Below are 27,566 nucleotides of genomic sequence, written 5' to 3' on the forward strand. Positions count from 1 at the left end.
AAAAAGCCTCTCAGAATCCAGAAATAATTATCATCACTATGCACTTGCTGTGTCTGCTCTAAAAGCTCATAATCTAGGCCCCTGTTTTCTTCTAAGCATTTTCTAAAGGTGACCATATCTTTGTTGTTGTTTTTTTCTGGCTTATTTTGTCTCACCAAATGTCCCACATGTTCTTTCACATCATTGCATGCCTCACGATATTGTTCCTTTTTGTAGTGGCACAGTCTTAGTTCATAAGTATACACCATTGTTCGCCAATCTACTTCATTGCCAGTGTATCCTTCAGCCACCTGCATTCATTGGGTATCATGTAGAGGGCCCAAAGTCCATAGTTCGTCAAAATTCTCAATTTTAGATACTTTTATTGTTCCCAAGAGAAAGAAAACTAATAAATACCCCCTCATCAAATAGGAAATCTAAACCTCTTAACTCTTGTCCCTCCCCCCACTATTTACCTCTGCTGTTGCTATGGTAGTGCTGATGGTTTCCTTTTGAACATAGCTCACAGCATGCAATAGCACTTTTCCCCCTGTACCCTGGACTTAAACACTCTTTGTACAAGAATCATATCTTTGAAGTAATTCTTACAAGGACTCACTCATATTTCTAGTGTTAATCAGTGGGACATGAAGGTCTATACAACCCTTTTCAATCTTGTTCATCTTCAGTATAGTAATATTACTTCTAGACACACTAGAGAACCACCTTCACTCCTGTCTATTCCCTTATATTGGAGTTCAACCTCATTAGCTAACAGTTCACTCATCTCTAGCTTTTATGTATCTCTAAGTCACCTATTTTCTGTATTATAAGCCTCTGATTATACCTTTATGCTGGTCATAAAAGTGGAATCATACAGCATCTATCCTTTTGTGTCTGGCTAATTTCACTCAGTATTATGTCCTCAAGGTTCATCCATCTTGTCATGTGCTCCAGGACATCATTTTGTGTTACTGCTGCATAATATTCTATTGTATGTATATACCACATTTTGTTGATCCACTCATTTGTTGATAGGCATTTGGTTTTTTTCCATCTTTTGGTGATTACAAATAATGCTGCTATGAACACCGGTGCGCAAATGTCTGTTTGTGTAATTGCTTTCAGTTCTTCTGGGTATATATCAAGTAGTGCCATTGCTGGGTCATAAGGCAGCTAGATATTTAGTTTCCTAAGGAACTGCCAAACAGTCTTCCATAGTGGCTGCACCATTGTATATTCCCACCAGCAATGCATAAGGGTCCCCGATTCTCCACATCCTCTCCAGCATTTATAGTTTCCTGTTTGCTTAATAGCAGTCATTCTTATAGATGTTCGGTAGTATCTCATTGTAGTCTTGATCTGCATTTCCCTTATAGCCAATGTAAATGAGCATCTCTTCATGTGCTTTTGAGCCATCTGTATTTGCTCTTCAGAAAAATGCCTATTCATATCTTTAGCCCATTTTATAATTGGATTACTTACTCTTTTGTTGTTGAATTGTATGATTTCTTTGTATATACAGGAAATCAAATCTTTGTCTGATATATGATTTCCAAATAGTTTCTCCTATTAAGTTGGCTGCCTCTTCACTTTTTTGACAAAGTCTTTTGAGGTGCAGAAGCATTTGATTTTGAGGAATACCCACTTATCTAGTTTTTCTTTTGTTGCTTGTGCTTGGGGTGTAAAGTTTAGGAAGTTACCTGCTATTACTAGGTCTTGAAGATGTTTCCCTACATTTTCTTCTAGAAATTTTATGGTGCTAGTTCTTATATTTAGGTGTTTGATCCACTTTGAGTTAATTTTTGTGTAGGGTGTAAGACAGGGGTCCTCTTTCATGCTCTTGGCTATGGATATCCAGTCCTCCATGCCCAATTATTGAAATGATTATTTTGTCTAGTTCAGAAGATTTGGGGGCCTTGTCATAAATCAGGTGACCATAGATTTGGTGGTTTACTTCTGCACTCTCCATTCAATCCCATTGGTCAATGCTTCTGTCTTTGTGCTAGTACCATGCTCTTTTGACCACCGTGGCTTTATAATAGGTTTTAAAGTCAAGAAATGTTAATCCTCCCACTTCATTCTTTTTTTCTTTTTACGATGCTTTTAGCTATTCAGGGTCTCTTTCCCTTCCAGATGAACTTGGTAGTTAGCTTTTCCAAATCTTCAAAGTACATTGTTGGAATTTTGATTGGTACTGTGTTGAATCTGTAGATCAATTTGGGGAGCACTGACATCTTAATTGTATTTAGCCTTCCTATCCATGAGTAGGGAATGTCTTTCCACCTATTTAGATCTCTTTTGATTTCTTTTAGCAATGTTATGTAGTTTTCTGTGTACAAGTCCTTTGTCTTCCTAGTTAAAAATATATGGAACGCTTCACGAATATGCATGCTATCCTTGCACAGGGGCCATGCTAATCTTCTCTGTATCGTTCCAATTTTAGTATATGTGCCACCAAAGCAACATTGCCATCAAGTTTTAAGAATCCATTTCCTGCATTGGTCAGAGTTACACATTATTATTAAGCATTTCAACACCATTTTATTTACAAGATACTCCTTATGTTCTTGAATCTCCCACAGAGTTCCTACAATGGTTCATTAATCTGCTAGTTATGACAGAAAAATTCTGCAAAAGATACTGGAGGAGAAGGTAGTAGACAAACAGATACACCACAGAGAATTCCATGAACATGTCATTGTTGACTACAATGCATCCTACGTCATATCTTACGCCTTTCCTTCAAATCAATTTGTCCTACCTTATTTATGCAAACTTGTGATGGACAGAGCTACCTAATCTCCCATTTACCTCGATTCTCCATTGACTATTTTGCTTTTCCCTTCAATTCATACTGCTGATTTAGTAGGAAAAGTGAAAAGTATGAGGAAACTAAAGAGAGACAAGTCTTACATAGACTCTGTTCAATATTTAGATGCTTAATTCCTTTCTGCTCAGCATACACTAGACCCATTCTCTCTAAAGCAGTAGCTGCTGAAGATATCTGACAGTGTTAAAGCAAAAAGACAATTTAAAATAAGTACACATCAGGGGCTTCACACTTTTGACAAGCATGCAGAAGCAGAAAGAAGGCCAATTTGCAGATCCAGGCTGAAACAAAGGGAGTATGCTTTAGTATCAGTGCTTCCAAGAGACTATCTGATGTGCTAAGATGAAATAGGAATGCCGATGTTCACCTTTTGAAGCAAAGATGATTTTTTAATTTTTCGAGACCAAAGTTGCGTTGCGCACAGAGATTTATCATTGGCATTGTCTGCAACAGATGTTCTTGTCCACTGAGGGCAATGCCACGCAAGGGTTTCTTTGGAGGTGAAGTGGCATTTTCTCTCTTGGTCTAAATGCCCATCCCACCATATCACTACCTTCTGGACATGCAGCCTCAGCACTCGTGCCACCCTGAGAGTGAAACTTTCCTTAAATTTTATACCCTAATCACCTCACTTGCCCTAGTTTAGTCTTAGCCCTGTATAATGCATAGGCATGCCTCTCAGTTAACCCCTGAAATGACGCTTATCAGTTTTTATCATCATGAAAATCATTATGGAAAATTCAAATGCTATGTAAAAAGATGATGAAAAAACCTTAAATATTTTGAAATATCACTATTTAGAGTAATCATTAACACATTTGGGCATTTCCTTTGGGTCATTTTCTCAGTGCAGTGCGCTCGGTATTATAAATTTGGGATTTTGTTCTATGTGCACACACACACACACACACACACACACACACACAAGAACCTAGATTCCTTATGTTCTACAAGATTGCCAAGACTGGTACTATATGTTCCCCTCTCCCATGATCTTTTTGGAGCCATCAAATGTGAGCCAGTGCAGTAGTTCAATTTCAGACTATGATGGCTCTCTCTGTTCCCTTCCAAGGCCCTAGGGAATGACAGAACCCTAAAATGGAAGGAACCGGATTCTCTAGATCGCATGGCAAAGGAAAGATCACATGCTAAATAAGAACAACTCCTCTGGCCTATTTAAAGGAGTGGGAAACAGAGCTTGTGCTAAGTCACTAACATTTGGGGACTGATTATAGAAATTGCTGTTAAACTAACACTGCAGAGTTTAATAAATTTACCACGTTTGTCTACTAATTTCATAGTTCTTCATGGAACTGAGTTTTCAAGGGTCAAATTACTAACCACCTAAGCCATCTCCAACAAGGCGAGTCCTGCAGTCTCCTCTGCACACTGGAGATAATAATGCCTACTTTGCCAAATTATTGTAAGAATTTAAGAGCACGTGTAGAATGCTTCCGTGCCGCATGAGATCTAAGAGTTCATTATTTGGTGGTTGTTTTAAATAGGCAAGCAAAACTAACAACCATTCTTAATAAGATAACTATTCTTTTTCTTATTCCAAACCCAAATTTAAAACAATGTATCTTCATTCCTTTATTACCTTTTATTTTTTTAGCTCATCTATTTCTCAAAACTGCTTGAGTTGGATGATTTAAAAAAAATGACTACAAGGGAACAATCGTAAAGCAAGCCATATCACTGCAAGTATAAAATTGGTCCAGTTAGGATCATAAGTATGCTTCACAAAATCCAAAAGGTGCCACTTTTATCTAGTATGAAACATAAAAGTTTATACCTTTGATGGTGGATATGATAATGTTTTTCATCTTAATATATTTAAAAGAAAATAGAGATGAGAAAATATTTCACTGTCAACCAAGCTAAAGAGCCATCTATTTGCTTTTTAAAATGAAGTAAATTTGTACTTTCGTTGTGATCTAACTGGTGACATAAGACACATAAAACACAAATATTAAATATTACATATTTAACAGCTATTTAAGCAATAAATGTATCTAATCAAATACTTAGTTACCTACTATGTATCAAGTGCAGAACAAGAATAAATTACATCCCCAGAGCTCAAGTGCTGTATCTTAAATCTTATTTTCCCTGAAAACATAGGTTAAAGGTAATCAAGGTGACGGAAACCTCGTATTAAAAAGGCTATAAGAGTGAAGATGCCTACTGACATAGCCACTGTAAGGATTTGAGTTGTTATATGCAGATTTCTGGCACAGAATAGGAATTCAAGATAGGATAATTGTTGTCTTTTTTAACACTTTCTCTTGGATAAGAATCCCTGTAATATTTCCGAAGAGAAAAGAAACTACTATAGATGTAAAAGTACCCTGTGATAAACTGGACCATTCCTTATACCAAAATAAGTGTGCAACCTCTCCTAAGTGAAAAATTAAACGGCAATTAAAATGTCATTTTCTTCTGTAAATGGCAAAAATATTACTTAGAATAGCCTGTTTCCTGAATTCTTTTGTGGGAAGAAAGAGTGATGTTTACCTCTCCCCAAGAAGGAGCCTGCTAATAACGTGCATTCAATCCATCCTGGTATCTGGTATTAACAAAGGTTATTAATCCATTCGGGGAACATTAGCAATAAAAACATGGTAATACTCTTATAAAATGTCCATGCATCTCGAGACCCCTTGGGCTTTGAGAGTAGAGTTCTCAACGTGCTCTCAATACTTAATACCAACTGAAAACTCATAATCTATACCTAAAATGGCCCACCAAAGTAAACATTGATCTTTCGTAGCTCTAGGGGAAATGATCCAGGAGGAAGCTGAACATCCTGAATCATCACAGGGAATCCAGTTCTTGGAGTTGGGAGGCCCTAAGTCAACTGGGAGTCAATAACTGAATTTACAGACAAGGAGACTGAAACCCTGAAAACCTGTAACTCTGCCTAAGACGGCACAGCCACTTAAAAGGGAAAAGTGAAGACAATACCCAGGGGTTTAGACCCTGCAGTTTCATAAACTTAGCTGCTTTCAAACATTTCCATTCAACATTAAAACACCTTCAAAGGATGTGAGTAGAGAGGTGCTGAGGGAAACATGTCCTTCCCAATGTAAGCGTTTGTGCCTTAATGTTGAAGATTTGCAAAATAGCATTATATACTTTCTACGAATCTATTCTTTTAAGTCTATTCTTTTCAGCTATTTTTCCTGGTTTGCTTTTGGTTCCATGTGACAGGGTTGTTTTCTGACTGACAAAGTTCACATAGAAAGACAGTTATTGTGACAATTTCCACAGTCCTTCATCATTTCTTCTCTCCTTGGTCCTTTCACATGAGTGTCTCAGAGACTCTCTCATGGCAGAAAGGGGCATCTTAGTGTTCATTAATACTGGGCTGCCTTCTTTATACAAGCCAATTATTCTCTAGGTTATTGTTAAGTCTATGGAGAGCACATTAACTTTCTCCTGTATACTGTCAAACCTACAAATCCTAGTTTCAAAAAGGAAGTACCCAAGAGAATGAGCATGAGCACATCACTTCTTTTAAAATGCATACATTATAAATCTGCATATGGTAAATAGCCAGGGATGCTCCTTCCAAAGTGCAAATCCAGTGATGAGTTTTGTCCTACTTAACATACATATCTGAAAAGACTATTTTGAGTTGGTTAATTTTTTCCACGTGTGATTATCACTTACAAAGTGAATAAAACTAGGCAGCGAATCTTCTATTTGACTTTAGTGTCACTGGATTTTCATAGAAAATTTTCTAATTGCCTGTGCTGGGAATTCTCACATATCGTCAGCCTAGCCAAAACGTGCTACACACATCCAAAGTTCCACAAAGATGTTTCTGGACAGAAAAAAGTGTTCCATGGTCAAAACACTACATAGATGCTAGATTTTTTTCTTAGAGAGTTACAGTGTCTATTAGCTTATTAATGTCACTGGGAAGTCTTACAGTAAAGAAACTCCTTAATCCCATTGAATATACTGTATCTCAAACTCATTTGGCCATGTAAGAATAAAAATGAGTGTAATCAGTGATCAAAAAACATGTCTTGAGAAATGATTGCACATTACCATAAAAACCATTGTCACTATCCCCCTCATTAAGGCATGCTGTTCTGTGTTCTCTAGGGAGAAGTTCTTGGTTCTGATTTCTCTTAGCCTGAAAGCTATATCAAAGCAAGACTCTGTTATGCCTTGCTTATTGATGTATTCTCAGTGACTAAAACATGGTTCTCCCTCAAAAAATAATTTGTGAACAGATGAATGGATGAAGGGATCCAATTATTAAAAGATTAACACACATCTAGGAAAAAAAACAGTAGGTGAAATATGCTGCAGGATAATTGGCTTGCTCTCCTTATAGAATCAGTGTTGGGAATAAAGGGATTGAGTCAGGTTAGAATAGACTTAAGGTGAACAAACATCATTCGCATGTTGTAATCCTCAATTGGATCCTCATTCCAAAATAGCCAATGTTATGGTAAATTTCGGAAAAGATTTAATATGGCATGTTATCAGAGCAAATATTTTGAAATGGAAAGGTAGAAATGGTTACTTGTTTAAAAAGCACAACAGACAGTATAAACTACATATATTTATGTTTTTGAGTAGAAAAACCTTTGGATGAAAACACAGTAAGATGTTAGCAGTTGTGGGATTATTATGGCTTTATTTTCTTATTCTAACCTTTTTTTCTTTTTTTAATGAAAATCCTTTTTCTCAAATCCCCAACAGATGGTAACCCAAATTCTGTCTGGGTATTTCCAGTAACACAAATTTCTACCTGTCAAGGCTGGTATTGCATTGTTGAATATTTATAATAGCATGAAATCTGCTTCTCTATGATTTCCACCCACTGGTGTACTGGAGCTGATTCTATCCTAAAAAAATTTAACTGAAGGGAGTGCAACATAGCTCAGTGGCAGAATTCTCAACTGCCATGCCAGAGACATGGGTTCGATTCCCAGACCCTGTACATGCAAAAAAAGAAGTAACTGATATGTTGCCAGAGAAATCTGCCATAAAGTAAGGCTCAAAGACAAAGGGGATGCTAAGAAAAAATATAGAGATTTATTTTATTTGAGCCTGACCATCTGATCATGACTGTGCCTCCATCTTAATTTTATTCAATTTTTTTCATGCCTGATTTCAGTGACTATCTCAGGTACTCTATAAACAGAAGCATGAAATTGTCTAGAGATAGATATTTGTTTCTTGGAGACGTGTTCATGTATTTGTTTTCTGCTCTTTAGTTGAAAGGAAATCATCACCTTGTGCTCAACTCATCTCTTTCAGGAACTCTTAAGATTTCCAACAAAATGCTCACCTCTTTCAAGCCCTAGACTCCTATCCTTGTGACTGACTGTGCCTGGTCATTTTCCTACTGAGAATCAGCCCAGCGAGCAAGCACAAAGAAGAGAAGAAATGGGCAATTCATAGAGGAGAAAAGAGTGGCGCCAGGAAGAAAAGGCACCAAAGGAACCAGCTCCTGATCCAAGAATTCCTCCTCCCACATTATTCCATGCAAAGGAAACTTAAAATGATGCTCAGCATGTCTACTGCTGTTTTGTTTTTGGAATCAGTAGGGCATGTATAAAAATAAATATCTAAAAGAGCATTAAATTTCCTACCAAGGAGTTTACTATTCTTTATATAAAGTCAGTGTACAAAATCTATTTATGTCCCTTTTTCCCACAGCCCCAACTCTGTTTAGGCCCCCATGTCTCACCTGGTGTTGTGGTTTGAATAGTATCCCTGAAAAAGTTATGTCAAAGACCTAATAATGTGACCATATTTGGAAATAGGGTCATTGCTGATGTAATCAGTTAAGATGAGGTCATATTAAGATAAGTTGGGCTCTTAATGCAATGTGACTGATCTCCTAAGAAGAGAAGAGACACCAGAGTATGCTATTCAGCATTCAGCTATGCTAAAATGGAGATAGAGATTGAAGTGACCCAACCACAAGCTCAGGAATGCCACTTCTGATCAATCATTACCTTATTTTAATCCCTTCAGTAGTGCTCTACAGGCCTTAGCATGGAGTTCAAAGTTCTTGGTTCAGCTTATAAGGACATACTTATTTCTTCAGTCTCAGCTCATGCAATGCATTAGCTCAGAGACTGTGGTTCGGAACATTGGGTTTCTTTAGTTTCCTTGATCTGCTAGGTTCCCCAGTAGCTAACCACAGGCACAAGCTGTTTCTTCTGTCAGTATCATACTTCCATCTCTCCCTACCTCCTCAATCCCTCTTTACTTGAGTAACTCCTATTCATTAAGTTCTAAAATTTATGCCATTATCTATAGGAAGCCTTGCATAATCTTTGATTCCCCACTTCCACCACAACCTCCACCCTTGAATCCAAACCAGGGTTAAAAATCTACTAATGTTCTCCCGAAATACCCTGTATTTCTCCTGCAACAATGTTTATCATATTCTAGTACAACTTCTTGTTTGTTACATCTCCCAAGAGGCTACAAATCTTATCAAGGTAGAGATCACATAGGCTATATTCACTTATATTCAGTGCCTAACAATGGCACATAGAAAGCAGTTAATAACATTGGCTAATTGGAACTCATTGGCATAAAGAAAAAGGGGGCCATCATCCTTGCTTTTGTTTGGTTGCACAGAACTCTCTTAAAAACATACATTTAATTTATTCTTCAGATTTGAGTTCAAATAACACTTCTCAGGGAGTTCTGCTCTAAACTCCACTGAATAGCAAAGGTCTTCTGGTTTTATTTAAAATTATAACCCCTTGTAAATTCATTTTATAATACCTGTTCACATCTGTAAGTGTTTATTTAGGTAATTATTTGATTAATATACTTCTCCACTACTGGACTTTTATTTCTATGAGTTAAAGGAATCTGTCCTGGTCGTTGTGCTCACTATTATGTCTTCTGTATCATCAGTTACTGTTACAGGGTAGGTACTCACAAATTAACATATGCACAGACAGAGAGATAAATTACTCTGGAATACAACAAAAGGATGATATGATCCAAAGTCCTGTATCAGTGGGAGTAATTAAAGAAGATTATTTGAAGACACCTCTGGGAAAAGGCAGTAATGTATAGGCAGGCACACTGAGCCATATATTAACAGTACCATTGCACAGAAGAAAAATAGACCATTATGCATGAGTCTAGAGTTAAAAATCATGGCTGAGATAGAATTTTGAAGAGTAAAATTCAACTCAACAGAATACATAATTTTCTGAAGATTACAGTGATCAAAAAATTGATATCTGATATAAAAAAGAAAGGAATACTCTGCCATCCAGCAGCAGGGTGTAGATGCAGGATGGAAAATCATTTGTCAAAGGGCCACTGTAGATATCAATGAGGGAGAGAGGATATGAACACTAGATCAAGACTTGAACTAAATAAATAGTTCACTGTGATCACAGTTAGGGTAAGGAATAAATAACTACATAAACAACCGTAACTATTATTACTCAGTCTTTGAGGACCTCCTATGTGTAAAACATGCTCTTTAATGATTGATATACATTACATATACTCTTCATAATAACTTCAAATATAAGTTATATTATCCACATGTTTTACAAAATAAGGACGTGGAAGACTTAGTTGACTTTTTCAAGTGAAACTGTTAAATGATAGAGCAAGATTCATACTCAGAACTTCTGTTTCCAGAGTCACCATAGCTGTGTGCTAAGGTCCAGTGAATGGAGTGGATAATACCAGATTTTAAGACAGGGTACTAGTGCCCTTTAGTTGTTTCTGCTTGCCAAGGTTATATTTCTCAATGTCTTGTTACAACCACCCAACCCTTGGGGTACATGGCATTCAGATGGTATTGACCCCACCTTCCGTTCATGTGAGATATGGCTGGCTAGATTATGTCATCCTTCTGGTTTAGAGATAGTCATATGACTCAAGCTAGATCAATGAGACTCAATTCTGGAACTTCCGTTAGAGGAATTTGGAAAGAAGTTGCTTTTCTTTGTGTCCTGGAACTTTGAGGAAAGCATCTGCTGGGAATAAAGACAACATGAAGGAGAGTATAATCAAGAGACGGAAGCAGATTCCTGATAATAGTGGTTGAGCACCTGCACCCAGTCATGCCAAAGGCCACCTGGTCATTTTAATTATTGAGACAATATATTCCCACCTGGGTTGAATTAAGCATGCTTATATTTTGTTTCTGATACTGGACATTTAAATAAACTATGACTAATACATGGAACACTAATTTATGGTTAAGATAGTCACAGGCAGATGGCCCCGCACAGAAAAATAGAAGACGAAGAGATCTTCCTTAATAGTTTCATGGTTATTTCTTGAACACCCACCTTGAAACCAGATCCCTGCTTGACATCATAAAATTAATAAGCCACCATCGTTGCCCTCAAGATATTCAGTACTTGGCTGCACATTTAGCCCATCATAATTGAACAGTTTTCAGAATTAAACGTATTCATCCCTTGATTCTAAACTACTGGAAAACACATACCTGAAGGCAACTTGTCAAATTCTAATGAATTACATTTTATTTCCTACACATATCACTTAAACAGATTCTGATACCAGCTTTGATATGCTCCAGCCCGGTTCCTGCAGACACACCACAAGATCTTGGCCTGAGCACACACAGGTTAGTCCGGAAGGGTACACACTGATTGGAAGCGCATTAGTTGGTGGCATGGCAAGTCAGCCGAGTGATGCATAAACTAAGTAGCTCTCTTTGAGTTGCCTTGAAAAAAGAATATTTACCAAATTCGCCAAGAAAAACCCAGAACTTAATTCATCAATTCACCAGCAAGTTTGGCTGCATCATAAACAAAATATAAGTGGACTACAAGTATTGTGTAATCTGTGCTGTCATGCTTGTCTAAAAGCCAATGATTTGATAGTCTTTCTAAGTGTGCCTGTCTTAGTGGTCTCCCAGATTCTGAAAATGTGCACCGCTGCCTTTCCTGTCTATTTTCCTCCATGAGAACTAGTCATCCTTTGTCTCTGCTCTCATGTCTTCTGGGTGACAAGCTATGGATTCCAAACAATTATTTCAAGGTTTGATGTCTGTAGCTCATCATGGCAACAAAATAAGAGTTGCTTGCCTACATCAATTATCACAGAGATCTCTAATTTATTTTTTCCCGAAGTGGTAGAAGATGATAAGAACCGGACTGAGTCAGGTTAAAGAGATTTGGGGGACAGTTACTTTAAACACTCTTTAATTGATTGCTCCGAAGAAAAATGCTGTGCATGTTAAATTTTAAATACATTTCTTTTGGGTTTAAAATTTATTGACCTTTAATTTTTGAAAGAGAAAGATGCTGTTCGAAATAGGTTGGGTATTTCTAAGGCTTGTGGAGCCAAAGAAAAGGGTTTGGAAAAGTTCTTAAGTGTGAAAGGAAATGCTTCAAATCCATTAATGATAAGCCAATACTGAAAGCTCTATAGCAAGAGATTAAGCATACCCACAGGTTAAGAAGTCATGCTGCTCTTAATCCTGATCTCTTCCTTTTTAGTTGTGTGAATTGGGGTTGGTCATTTAACGTTTCTATCTTTCAGTTTCCTCATCCATGGAATGCGGACATTAATGGAACAACAAATTCACAAAGTAATTGCGAAGATGAATTTAAATACCCCACAAAAAAGCACTTGTCTTAGCGCCCAACATATAATAAGATCTGAAAAATTGTGGTAAGAGCTATGGAACATACAATTGAATAAAGAAAATTCCCCCACTGCTGTACTCCTTTACATTCCGATGTTTTCACTACACAAGAAGTGAAAGAAGAATTTGGCTATGCCTAGATTGTAAAATATTAAATGATTCCAGATGATCCAGTGACATAGGTTAACACAATCTTTAAGAATTAAAATGGTATTCCCTTCCATTAAAATGTATATGACATTTTCCACATACCTCCATTCACACGAATAATTGACCAACTGAATAAGATGAACAAATTAATCATCGTTCCTCCTCCATGGTGTTTCTCATTAATAGAAATATTGTTCAAAGAATCAAAGTGATTTGAATGAAAAATTTCATTCATTCATTTTAATGAATATGCTTCTAAAGAAAGAATGAAACGCGAAAACCTGGCTTAACAGAGGTGGACTGGGTTTTTGGTTTTATTTTTGGCTTTAAACGTTTTTTCTAACAACTTGAAGACTTTAAGACTCCAAAAGCTTCAAGAGACACTCCAAGTCACATACTGACGTAGGTATTTATTTTCAGTTCTTGGAGTAGACTCTGCAGAAAACTTTGGAACTTGTTTCTCAGCCTCTCTTAAAGAAAAATGCTACTCTTTCTCTCATTGTGATTTTATTCTTCTTTATCTATGGCTCATCATCTCACTTTAACAGACAGTTTTTTGAGAAATTACTGGGTAAATATGGTTTTATGGCTGGAGAGATACTTAGGAAACCTTTAGGGTAGGGAAAATTATTACCTCTTAATGATTTTATGATTATTGGCTTTTGATTACAGAATGTTTTAAGGAAATCTCTTAGTGGTTAAAATGGCTAAATTTGCACATTACAATTATCTTTCTATTATCCTCAAGGGCTAAAATTAATTTCTCTTCTAAATTCTGGTCTAATCTATTTGATATTCATAATACCAAAACAAACAAGCAAACAAACAAAAAACCCCAGCTTTTTCCAGCCTAAAGCAAAACACACTTATACATCGTTTTGTTACTAACTTTGTTGTAGAACTTCTTCAACACAGAATATTTACAAAAGTTATGGATTGATGTCACAGTTTTACAGTAAGCAGTAGGTATCATTCCAAGCTAAGAAAAAAACACTTAACAGGCTCATGAATAAGAAATCTCTTCATGTGTGTAGCAAAGGGTAATTATTTTTTTACATTTTGTTAAGTGCCTATACTTCGATCATGTGTCAGAGGTGAACATATAATTAGAACGCAGAGATGCCTGTTAAGAAATACAAGGCATACTGAAATTCAGGCTGATTATTATGTGATGTGTGGAAGTGTGGACACTAATGAAACAAGCCACCACTCTCCAAACATAATAGATATTTGTATTGATGGTTGATAGGTGATGAGGGGCAAAGCTATGAATAAAATGCTTTCTAATCAGTTTCTTTCCTGCAAGGATGATTAGCCCAGTTTCATATTAAGATATATATCTTGTGGTAATATGAATATAATAGAAGAATGAATGACCCTCAAAATTATGTATAAAGGATTTTGGGTTCTATTAATATTTTTAGAAACGTGTGAAAAAGTCAGACAACATAAACCAGTCAGATAATTGTAGTTAATATTTATTAAGCATGTATTCTATGCCAGGCAATTTACACAGATTGTCACTTAATTTAATTGTCACAATAACCTTGTGAGGTGGGTATTATCGTCATCTTTCTTTCTTACCCATGGGAGAAGAAAGGATGCTCAAGATATACAGGTCAAGGATATACAGGTAGGAAGAAAGGGAACAGAAAACACAGGCCCAAGCAATTTAACAGAAGAGTTGAAATCTTCATTGGTATAGCATCTTAGTGAAATTGCTGACACTGGCTACACCAAGAAAGGTGTGTCAGGCTACATGCTTAGTCCATATTTATGCTGCCATATAAGTTTTCTTCTTCTATACCTAGTTAAGCAAAGTGCATTGAATGATTTATGTATTCAAGGAATTATCTTTTAAGAAGCAAAAAAATATTACCCCCAAATGTCTAGCCCTGGACTTATTACAAGCTCAGTACTTGATGATTATAAGAATACCAGCTTCTTTATGAGATTATATGGTGTTTACAGACACAGACTTAAGTCCTTATCTCAATCAGGCATACCTCTAAAGAATACCACGGGTCTCAGATTATGTTGGATGAGCAGGTGAGAGAAAAATGTAGGTCAGGAAATTCACATGCATGCTGTATGCATGGAAGAGCCTTGCTAGATTTCAGAGACAGCCAAAATTATCTTATAAAGCATGCTTTAAGCGTGTGTGTTTTTTTTAAGTATGATTCTCTCATAGCTGAAAATGTATCCAGGTGTGTTTCCATTCAAGTCTCTTACTCATATTCACTCTCTCTAGCTAGACATCTTTTCCAATTTCCTAAGTGAATTATCTCAGGTTGTTTTAGCTTCCCCATGCCATGCCTAAAACCAATTTTTACAAATATGAACAGTATGTCTAGCACTAAGTTAAGCTTTGCCGAGATACAAGAAATTTCAACTTTCAAGATAAAAAAATATTCTAATGAAATTATCTATGAAAATATTTTAGACTACTAGTTGAGAGCTGGGTTTAGAACCAAACAAATGAGAAGTATGATTTACAGTTTGCGATCAGTGTGAAGCTGAGCTAATCACACAGGCACCCTTTAAACTTTTTTCACCAATTAAAAAAATGGGGATAATTAATTCCACCTCAAAAGAACCATTGTGAGGGACTTCCTGGAAGATGGCGGCTTAGTAAGAGGCGCGGATCTTAGTTTCTTCTCCAGGACACCTACTAGGGGAGTAGAAACGATACAGAAAGCGCCCAAAGCCACAACAGAGATAAAAAAGACAGCGTACCCCATCCTGGAACGGCTGGCTGGCTGAGAGAAGCAGCTCGGGTGAGATCGCCGAGGCGCTCGGGCCTTACCGGGCTGGGTGGCAAGCGGCCGGAGTTACTCCCTTCCCCCTTCCCGGGCCGGCTGGGAGAATTGGAGAGGCGGTCCCCTGAAACAAAGACGGCTGGCGCCCACACCACGCGCAGCCCCCGGACCAACTGAGAGAATTGGATCGGAAACCCCCAGGCCGCGGAGAACGGTGACGGGTGGGGGAGGCCCCTTCCAAACCCGTGACTCCCGGGGAACGTGCACTCTCTCGGGCAGGCCGCTGCCGCTGGCGCCCTCCCGCCACGCTTGTTGCCCAGGGCCGACTAGGAAATTCGGACGGGCTCTTTCCCTGGCTGCTGCGACCAGCAACCCTCCCTGCGTTCGGACCCTGGGCCGGCTCAAGCCGTTTCGGCTAGCGAACCCCCCGGACGGCGAGAGTTTTCCAAAGTTTAAGGTCCCACAGCACCTTTTACTGGTGGGACCCGCAGACAAACGTGTGCCACGAGCGCCACCTACTGGGCAGGATAAGAAAAACAGAACCCAGAGATTTCACAGAAAAATATTACAACCTTGCTGGGTCCAACACCAAGAGAAATCTGAATAAATGCCCAGACGCCAGCAGCAGAAGATAACTGTCCACGCTCAAAAGATTGAGAATATGGCCCAGTCAAAGGAACAAACCAATAGCTCAAATGAGACACAAGAGCTGAGACAACTAATCCTGAATATACGAACAGATATGGAAAACCTCTTCAAAAATGAAATCGATAAATTGAGGGAGGACATGAAGAGGACATGGGCTGAACATAAAGAAGAAATAGAAAAACTGAAAAAACAAATCGCAGAACTTATGGAAGTGAAGGATAAAGTAGCAAACATAGAAAAAATAATGGATAGCTACAATGATAGATTTAAAGAGACAGAAGATAGAATTAGTGATTTGGAGGATGGAACATCTGAATCCCAAAAAGAAACAGAAACTATCGGGAAAAGAATGGAAAAATTTGAACAGGGTATCAGGGAACTCAAGGACAATATGAACCGCACAAATATACGTGTTGTGGGTGTCCCAGAAGGAGAAGAGAAGGGAAAAGGAGGAGAAAAACTAATGGAAGAAATTTTCACTGAAAATTTCCCAACTCTTATGAAAGACCTAAAATTACAGATCCAAGAAGTGCAGCGCACCCCAAAGAGATTAGACCCAAATAGGCGTTCTCCAAGACACTTACTAGTTAGAATGTCAGAGGTCAAAGAGAAAGAGACGATCTTGAAAGCAGCAAGAGAAAAACAATCCATTACATACAAGGGAAACCCAATAAGACTTTGTGTAGATTTCTCAGCAGAAACCATGGAGCTAGAAGACAGTGGGATGATATATTTAAAATACTAAAAGAGAAAAACTGCCAACCAAGACTCCTATATCCAGCAAAATTATCCTTCAAAAATGAGGGAGAAATTAAAACATTCTCAGACAAAAAGTCACTGAAAGAATTTGTGACCAAGAGACCAGCTCTGCAAGAAATACTAAAGGGAGCACTAGAGTCAGATACAAAAAGACAGAAGAGAGAGATATGGAAAAGAGTGTAGAAAGAAGGAAAATCAGATATGATATATATAATACAAAAGGCAAAATGTTAGAGGAAAATATTATCCAAACAGTAATAACACTAAATGTCAATGGACTGAATTCCCCAATCAAAAGACATAGATTGGCAGAATGGATTAAAAAACAGGATCCTTCTATATGCTGTCTACAGGAAACACATCTTAGACCCAAAGATAAACATAGGTTGAAAGTGAAAGGTTGGGAAAAGATATTTCATGCAAATAACAACCAGAAAAGAGCAGGAGTGGCTATACTAATATCCAACAAATTAGACTTCAAATGTAAAACAGTTAAAAGAGACAAAGAAGGACACTATATACTAATAAAAGGAACAATTAAACAAGAAGACATAACAATCATAAATATTTACGCACCGAATCAGAATGCCCCAAAATACGTGAGGAATATACTGCAAACACTGAAAAGGGAAATAGACTCATATACCATAATAGTTGGAGACTTCAACTCACCACTCTCATCAAGGGACAGAACATCTAGACAGAGGATCAACAAAGAAATAGAGAATCTGAATATTACTATAAATGAACTAGACTTAATAGACATTTATAGGACATTACATCCCACAACAGCAGGACACACCTTTTTCTCAAGTGCTCATGGATCATTCTCAAAGATAGACCATATGCTGGGTCACAAAGCAAGTCTTAACAAATTTAAAAAGATTGAAATCTTACACAACACTTTCTCGGACCATAAAGGAATGATGTTGGAAATCAATAATAGGCAGAGTGCCAGAAAATTCACAAATACGTGGAGGCTCAACAACACACTCCTAAACAACGACTGGGTCAAAGAAGAAATTGCAAGAGAAATTAGCAAATACCTCGAGGCGAATGAAAATGAAAACACAACATATCAAAACTTATGGGATGCAGCAAAGGCAGTGCTAAGAGGGAAATTTATTGCTCTAAATGCCTATATCAGAAAAGAAGAGGGCGGGCCGCGGTGGCTCAGCGGGCAAAGTGCTTGCCTGCTATGCCGGAGGACCTCGGTTCGATTCCCGGCCCCAGCCCATGTAACAAAAACGGAGAAACAGAATACAATAAAACAAGAAATTGTTTAAAGATGTTTCCCTTTCTTCCTTCCTTCCTTCCTTCTATCCTTCCTTCCTTCTCTCTGTCTTTCCTTTAAAAAAAAAAAAAAAAAGAAAAGAAGAAAAGGCAAAAATTCAGGAATTAACTATCCATTTGGAAGAACTGGAGAAAGAACAGCAAGCTAACCCCAAAGCAAGCAAAAGGAAAGAAATAACAAAGATTAGAGCACAAATAAATGAAATTGAAAACATGAAAACAATAGAGAAAATCAATAAGGCCAGAAGTTGGTTCTATGAGAAAATCAATAAGATTGATGGGCCCTTAGCAAGATTGACAAAAAGAAGAAGAGAGAGGATGCAAATAAATAAGATCAGAAATGGAAGAGGAGACATAACTACTGACCTCACAGAAATAAAGGAGGTAATAACAGGATACTATGAACAACTTTACGCTAATAAATACAACAATTTAGAGGTAATGGACGGGTTCCTGGAAAGACATGAACAACCAACTTTGACTCAAGAAGACATAGATGACCTCAACAAACCAATCACAAGTAAAGAAATTGAATTAGTCATTCAAAAGCTTCCTAAAAAGAAAAGTCCAGGACCAGATGGCTTCACATGTGAATTCTACCAAACGTTCCAGAAAGAATTAGTACCAATTCTCTTCAAACTCTTCAAAAAAATCAAAGTGGAGGGAAAACTACCTAATTCATTCTATGAAGCCAACATCACCCTCATACCAAAACCAGGCAAAGATATTACAAAAAAAGAAAACTACAGACCAATCTCTCTAATGAATACAGATGCAAAAATCCTCAATAAAATTCTAGCAAATCGTATCCAACAACACATTAAAAGAATTATACATCATGACCAAGTAGGATTCATCCCAGGTATGCAAGGATGGTTCAACATAAGAAAATCAATTAATGTAATACACCATATCAACAAATCAAAGCAGAAAAATCACATGATCATCTCAATTGATGCAGAGAAGGCATTCGACAAGATTCAACATCCTTTCCTGTTGAAAACACTTCAAAAGATAGGAATACAAGGGAACTTCCTTAAAATGATAGAGGGAATATATGAAAAACCCACAGCTAATATCATCCTCAATGGGGAAAAATTGAAAACTTTCCCCCTAAGATCAGGAACAAGACAAGGATGTCCACTATCACCACTATTATTCAACATTGTGTTGGAGGTTCTAGCCAGAGCAATTAGACAAGAAAAAGAAATACAAGGCATCAAAATTGGAAAGGAAGAAGTAAAACTATCACTGTTTGCAGACGATATGATACTATACGTCGAAAACCCGGAAAAATCCACAACAAAACTACTAGAGCTAATAAATGAGTACAGCAAAGTAGCAGGTTACAAGATCAACATTCAAAAATCTGTAGCATTTCTATACACTAGTAAGGAACAAGCTGAGGGGGAAATCAAGAAACGAATCCCATTCACAATTGCAACTAAAAGAATAAAATACCTAGGAATAAATTTAACTAAAGAGACAAAAAACCTATATAAAGAAAACTACAAAAAACTGCTAAAAGAAATCACAGAAGACCTAAATAGATGGAAGGGCATACCGTGTTCATGGATTGGAAGACTAAATATAGTTAAGATGTCAATCCTACCTAAATTGATTTACAGATTCAATGCAATACCAATCAAAATCCCAACAACTTATTTTTCAGAAATAGAAAAACCAATAAGCAAATTTATCTGGAAGGGCAGGGTGCCCCGAATTGCTAAAAACATCTTGAGGAAAAAAAACGAAGCTGGAGGTCTCGCGCTGCCTGACTTTAAGGCATATTATGAAGCCACAGTGGTCAAAACAGCATGGTATTGGCATAAAGATAGATATATCGACCGTATCCCACACCCTATACAAAAGTTAACTCAAAATGGATCAAAGATCTAAACATTAGGTCTAAGACCATAAAACAGTTAGAGGAAAATGTAGGGAGATATCTTATGAAACTTACAATTGCAGGCAGTTTTATGGACCTTAAACCTAAAGCAAGAGCACTGAAGAAGGAAATAAATAAATGGGAGCTCCTTAAAATTAAACAATTTTGTGCATCAAAGAACTTCATCAAGAAAGTAGAAACACAGCCCACACAATGGGAGACAATATTTGGAAATGACATATCAGATAAAGATCTAGTATCCAGAATTTATAAAGAGATTGTCCAACTCAACAACAAAAAGACAGCCAACCCAATTACAAAATGGGAAAAAGACTTGAACAGACACCTCTCAGAAGAGGAAATACAAATGGCCAAAAGACACATGAAGAGATGCTCAATGACCCTGGCCATTAGAGAAATGCAAATCAAAACCACAATGAGATATCATCTCACACCCACCAGAATGGCCATTATCAGTAAAACAGAAAATGACAAGTGCTGGAGAGGATGCAAAGAAAGAGGCACACTTATCCACTGTTGGTGGGAATGTCAAATGGTGCTACCACTGTGGAAGGCAGTTTGATGGTTCCTCAAAAAGCTGAATATAGAATTGCCATACGACCCAGCAATACCATTGCTGGGTATCTACTCAAAGGACTTAAGGGCAAAGACACAAACAGACATTTGCACACCAATGTTTATAGCAGCGTTATTTACAATTGCAAAGAGATGGAAATAGCCAAAATGTCCATCAACAGAAGAGTGGCTAAACAAACTGTGGTATATACATACGATGGAATATTATGCAGCTTTAAGACAGGATAAACTTATGAAGCATGTAATAACATGGATGGACCTAGAGAACATTATGCTGAGTGAGTCTAGCCAAAAACTAAAGGACAAATACTGTATGGTCCCACTGATGTGAACCGACATTCGAGAATAAACTTGGAATATGTCATTGGTAACAGAGTCTAGCAGGAGTTAGAAACAGGGTAAGATAATGAGTAATTGGAGCTGAAGGGATACAGACTGTGCAACAGGACTAGATACAAAAACTCAAAAATGGACAGCACAATAATACCTAATTGTAAAGTAATCATGTTAAAACACTGAATGAAGCTGCATCTGAGCTATAGCTTTTTTCTTTTTTTTTTACTATTATTATTACTTTTATTTTTTTCTCTATATTAACATTCTATATCTTTTTCTGTTGTGTTGCTAGTTCTTCTAAACCGATGCAAATGTCCTAAGAAACGATGATCATTCATCTATGTGATGATGTTAAGAATTACCGATTGCATATGTAGAATGGTATGATTTCTAAATGTTGGGTTTTTCGTTTTTCCATTAATTAATTAAAAAAAATTCCCATTGAGATTTTTATTAGAATTTCATTGTATTGTCAGATCAATATGGAAGCAGAGAATAAAGGGATTTTATAATTCCTTGTTTTCCATAATGAGTTATAAAAATTGAAATCAATCGAAGCAGATAAGCTGGGCATACTTCCTCTGATCCACTGCTGCAAACTCTCATGTTATACTTTCTGAATCAAGTAGGAGTCCACATTTCCATTTCCAACCGAACTCAGGAGAAATGGTGAACACTGCTTACAACCCATACTAGAGAGGAGAAGTGATAAGAAGAACTATTAGCAATGATGATGAGCACCTAAGACCCTTTGGGCTTTTAGGGTATTGGCAATAGGCCACAAGGCTTCCTCAGGGAGGCAACATGGGCATGGCAGAATCATTCAGGGAAACCTGGAAGGGATTCCTGACTTTAACTAGCAATGCAGTTTGACTTTACATGAGTAACATAACCTCTCTTGGGTCTTTTTTTCCGGTCTGTAAAATCGTGACTATATTATCTTTCACTTTCTTTATAGGATTGCTACGATTAAATAAATTCATCATTCACAATTCCAAAACAAGGGTAAGGTACACAGTAGAAGTTCATAGCGTCTCAATTTTTCAATTTATTTTGTCTACAGATCAGGCCATTTTTCTCAGAATGGAAATTGATTTTTTGTTTTTCTTATGAAAACAATTCATAGTAATTGTAGAAAATCTTGAAAACCCAGATAAGAATGAAGGAGAAAATAATCAACCATAGTCTTACCTAGAAATAGCCAATGTTAAATAGCTGTCATAGAGTTTTTCAGAAAACAAATATAAATATTTATATGACCATATTATACATGTTACTTTGTTACTTTTTAAACTTTTCGTTTAAAAATATATCTTGGATTTACTCTATATTATCATTTTAATGCAGGTTTAGGGTTCTCCTCAATTTTGGATATGACCGATACTCTTTAGTTGGATAATGAGGGTTATTTTCTTCTTTACAACATTTTTTTTCCTACTATATAAATAAAATATGTAATAAGTACCCTTGAATGTTACATCTTTATACACTTGGGGAAATGTATACTCAAAGAATAGTTTAATTACATATATTTACATAGCTAGCTAGCTACCTCTCAATCTATATGTTTACCTGTCTATTAATATTACTTGATGTAACCATTAAATAGTAATTCTCTATCAGACTCAAGCCCTTCAGCTGCCTTGGTTTTTTTTCCTATTCCCAAAGTTCATGACCCAAAATTATTTAGCATTTGAGGAATGATTCCCCTCCCCACCCCATAAGGTAGAAGCTTATAGATTGCATATGAAATGTTTGGAAACTCCAAACATTTAAAGTTATGGAAACTCCCAAGATGACTTCTAGCTCAGCAGGCCCATCATTATGCTTTAGTTCAGAAAAAAAAACATTGCTTCAAGCTCGCAGGTGATTTTCAATATTATATCCTTTCCTTTAACTACACAAGGCAGCAGGGAATTTTAGAAATAGTTCACTTTGCATCTGGCAAATCTTTCCCAAACCCTGATCTCTGAGGCTCATTACAGGATGGAGCTTAAAGGACACAGCCCCAGGGGAGGTGATGGCCATTAACACTGCTCAGGAAGAAAGCACCACGGAGTCCCTAGGCAATAGGATTCCTGAAATGATGCACCTAATAGGCAGAATCTAATCTGAACTCAGCAGAGCATAATTATGGGATTCCATAGGGATGCACTTTCCATGCATTGCTTTATGTTTCTGCTTGTGTTTTAAACAATGACTAGAATTTCACAGAGAGACTGGACTGAAGGAAGCCAATTTAGGATCCTGACGAAGGCTTGTGAAGTCTGTAATATGAGATAGCATGATCTAGACAATATTATCAAAACATTCTTTTCACAAGATTCCTTTTGTCCACTTCCAGCTCAAAGTCTTCCATACACTTAAAACAAGCTAAGTTTTGCTATGACCCTTCAAGGTTATACAAAAGAGGGGATAGAAAAGCTCATGGAAGGTCACAAGTCAATTATCGCTTTCCTTCTCCAGCTGGGTTGCTGGCCTGTTCTCAAACTTGATTTGACTGAGGCTGCCTCCAGTGGTTCTGGCTCTGCTGTCACTCAACTACGTTACCTTGGGTGAGAATTTCCTTTACCTGCATCTCTTGGTCAAATTCAAGGTCATTCAAAGATTTCTTGACTGCCTTCAATATAAGATATTAAGATGTTTCTTAAGGAAGTGTTTAGAAATAATCAACATTTATAGATGAAGAGAGTAAATAAATCTTCACAACACAAGTTCTTTGAAAAGTTACCACAAACTAGCGAAATGATGAAAACAATGTAATAGCACATGAGAAATGTTAATTTTAAAATGAAATTTAGAAGACTTTGAGTAGATTTTTGAGCATGTGAGTGGCATGGTTCAGAAACAAAAGATCCAAATATAGAAACAGAAAAGTGAATGAAACTGATGCTTTAAAATATATTGTAATTGCTTCTTCTAGGCATTCAAATCGCCAAGAATGTGTACGTGTCATATAAATGTATTGTGTTAAACCTCCTTGGTATCTGTGAAGAATCACTGCTACTTCTTTAATGAGTTAAGATAGATTCAGAATATTTAGTTTTATTTTATTTTTCTAGCCATACTTAAGATGGCAACAAAGCCACTACACTTACAAAAGTTAATTATGGACCCAAAATATCAGATTCCTATGTCTCTACTGAGTCTGATACCTTCAAGCTACAATGGTTTTAAATTCAAGGTTGAAAACTATTACATTCCACTGTACAAATCAAGGAAAATAATCTATTGATTCTTCTTATAGACAGCCTTTTCAAACCCTATACATTCATACCTTCCTCAAATATTAGCCTATCAATCACTATATTTCAAAACTAATTCAAAGTAGGGAAATGGGTATCGGTTCCCATAGTTGCGAGAAAAATCATGGACCACTCCTTGAGATCCAAATTATGTTTCATAACAGGTGGCAAACATAGGGACAACAGAATCTTCTATTGAAAATGGGGAACAAAATAGTAAATGGTCTTTTCTCCTTTAATTCCTTCAGGAGCCAGCAAGGTATGTAGCCGTCAGAGCCTTAACTGGGAGTCAGAATGGCCTTGAGGAAATCGTTTCCCTCCCTGGCCTCAAAATCTTCATCTGGTAAATTAAGTGGAATAAATTGGACTAGATATTCTCTATGGCTACTTGCCAACTCTGAAAGTTCATGGTCTTCCTCCTAAACAGTTAAGAACTCAATATTTCAATGGACTGTTGGAAATTAGTAAAAAATATGAAGTGTAACAATCTCTAAATAATGGAGTTATCAGTCTTCTCCAAGCATTAACAATACCATGTCTCCTAGTGACAATGTGGCATTTTGAAAAAATTTACTGAATGAAAATGAAAATGTCACAAAAAGAATTTTTCTACAATAGGAGAATCATCCAGAGGCATATTTTCAAGTCATTTATCACAATGACTACTGCAGAGATTGGATGAAAGAGATGCATGAAAAGGCCAAGTGTTTTCTCTTTTTGGGGGTAGGTGGGGAGGTGGGGACATGGTAAACATGAAATTTTTCACTAATTGCTTTGTTTACCCCTAACACTTGTTTATTTTAGTTTCGTTTTGAGAAAGTACTGTATCTTGATATCCTGTAGCCGTTCACACTCTATGATGAGGAAAATTGATTTCGTGGTTCAAATATCAATCCTATTGGCTAGGAAAGCAATGAAAAAAAAAATATGTCATTCAAAAACAATAAAAGAGGGCAAGTGGCACAAAGTCCCCAGGCTACAAGATCAACTGGTCCCATGGATGGATAACTGCAGCTTTTTAAAATTTGAATGCATAAGCTCTCTTTGAGTTCATTTCCTAAAATGGATTTTATCACTCTGAGGATTTTTTCTGAGTCTGCTACAGTGGGACGCACAGGGGATGAGACTGAATACTCAGGCTATTGTTTCTTTGCTGCCTTTAATTAAGTAAACTAAGTACCTTCATCTTACTGGGACTCCATTTCTGTTCATTGGCTTGTTTTTTTTTCCATTTTTTTTAGAGTATAAAACGAAGGGGCTGAAGTGAATGACCTTGAAGTCAACACGGAGTAATGGAAAGGGCATGGGCTTTGAGATCAGGCAAACGGGCTCTGAACCTAGAGCATATTACTTGCAGAATCACAGATTATCCATCTGTAAAGTAGGGACCATTATAGAATATATATCATAAGATTGTCATGGGGATTAATTGGTAAAATGTATTCAAAGTGCTTAATATAATGGGTGGTCCTTCATGAGTTAGTAGATGGTGAATGGATTTTTTTTATTTGGTTGCTTTTCGTCACTATTATTGTTGTTCTTACGTCATTTTCTCTTCTCTCAGCTTTATGAATACCTTTTGAGTGATGGCTGCACTATTAATATGAATATCCCTTAAGCCTTCAATGATTACAGAGCCTTCTCTTCATTGAGAAAATAAAATTACATTTAATTAAAGAGAGAATCTTAATCAGTGATTTCATATTTGATTTTCTGTCATTAAAACATGTTTCTAGGGCAGGCCACGATGGCTCAGCAGGTAGAGTTCTCTCCTGCCATGAAGACCCGGGTTCGATTACCGGTGTCTGCCCATGCCAAAAAAAAAAAAAAAAAAAAAAACTTGTTTGGAGATATCTCAACCATGGTCATAAAATATCCCCAAATCACAGAATTATTATTTTTAATCTAATTATCCTGATACATTTATTTTTAAATGAGAATGTATCATTTAGTATATGGAATATTTTAAATAATAAATAAACTTTCAGCACTGAGTGTAAACCCTAAATAAGTCTTAAATAACCAGTCCTGTAAAGAAAATCTACATTATAATCTCACTGACAAAGTTACAAAACTCTTGAAGTCAAGAAGTAAAAACAAAGAGCTATGCATGCAAACGTGATTTCCCTTCCAAAAAAATCTAAACTTCTTTTTAAAAATCTTCATTGTGTCAAGTATCTGTTGCCAAAAGAAAAACAAAAGAAAAAAGATGTGGTGTAAGTGGTATTCAAAGACCAAGAAAATAATTTGCCTGTAGCAAGACAGAATTAATTACCTTTCAACTACAGATCTTTAAGCAGACAGTTGTGATTTTTCCATTATCTATTTTAAATTGCAGTAGCCTTTTGAGTGCTTTATTTTTGAAAATGCTAATTCTTGTACTTTCCATTCTGACAGTTTAAAAGGTAGTGACCCAATTATGCCTTTATTTTTCAATGTTAATGGCCTAGTTTTAGAGAACCTACCAGCTTAAGTGGTTAGTCTTAAATTACTGCTACACTTATTCGATACTACAGAGATTTCTTAGTGTATTTTCCAAGAATGATCTAGCAAAACATTTTGACACTGAACTTGATTTCTTTAAAGTGTTTTGCATATGTATCTGTATTTAAATCTAGATATTTATACATTTCTATCTCACTACAAGCAAAAGAAATATCTTAATTTCAAAGTATTTCATTTTTAAAAATATCTAAATATATTTGTAAAATAAAGAGTTTTCGCAAAAAAATGCTAGCCATCATATGAACCTTCAGTAAGTCATAATCTTTTGCTGGTGGAGGGTCTTGACTCCATATTAATGGCTACTGACTGATCAGGATGGTGGCTGTTGGAAGGTTGGGGTGGCTGGCAGTTTCTTATAGTAAGACAATAATGAAGTTGACTGCATTGATTCACTTTTCCTTTCATGAAAGATTGTGCTGTAGCACGTGATGCTGTTTGATAACCTTTTACTCACAGAACTTCCAAATTGGAGTTAATCTTCTCAAACCCTGCTGCCATTTTAGCAACTAAGTTTATGTAATATTCTAAATCCTTTATTGTCATTTCAACAATGTTCACAGTATCTCCTCCAGGAGTAGATTCTAGATCAGGAAACCACTTTCTTTGCTCATCCATAAAAAGTGACTCTTTAGCCATTAAAATTTTATCATGAGATTGCAGCAATTCAGTCACATCTTCAGGTTCCACTTTTAATTCATTCTCTTTCCACCATATCTGCAGTCACCTCCTTCACTGAAGTCTTGAAGCCCTCAAAATGATCTATGAGGATTGGAATTAACTTCTAAACTCCTGTTAAGGTTGATATTTTTACTTTCTTCCATTGATCACAAGTGTTCTTAATGGCATCTAGAATTGTGAATCCTTTCCAGGAGTTTTTCAAATTTACCTTGCCCCTAGGTCCAGCAGAGAAATCACTATCAATGGCAGCTATAGC

The 27,566-nt window shown here is 36.7% G+C and overlaps 1 protein-coding gene and 1 non-coding gene across 3 annotated transcripts in view; both read right to left on the reverse strand.

Annotated features, from left to right (window-relative positions):
* Positions 1-27,566, reverse strand: part of GABRB2 (gamma-aminobutyric acid type A receptor subunit beta2) — a 245,582-nt gene that overhangs the window by 172,530 nt on the left and 45,486 nt on the right. The window lies entirely within an intron of this gene.
* Positions 2,343-2,446, reverse strand: LOC143665093 (U6 spliceosomal RNA). The gene has a single exon (XR_013166765.1). It is a non-coding gene; the product is annotated as a U6 spliceosomal RNA (small nuclear RNA).

The sequence above is a fragment of the Tamandua tetradactyla genome, chromosome 20, assembly GCF_023851605.1.
Source record: "Tamandua tetradactyla isolate mTamTet1 chromosome 20, mTamTet1.pri, whole genome shotgun sequence".
NCBI classification, from domain to species: Eukaryota; Metazoa; Chordata; class Mammalia; order Pilosa; family Myrmecophagidae; genus Tamandua; species Tamandua tetradactyla.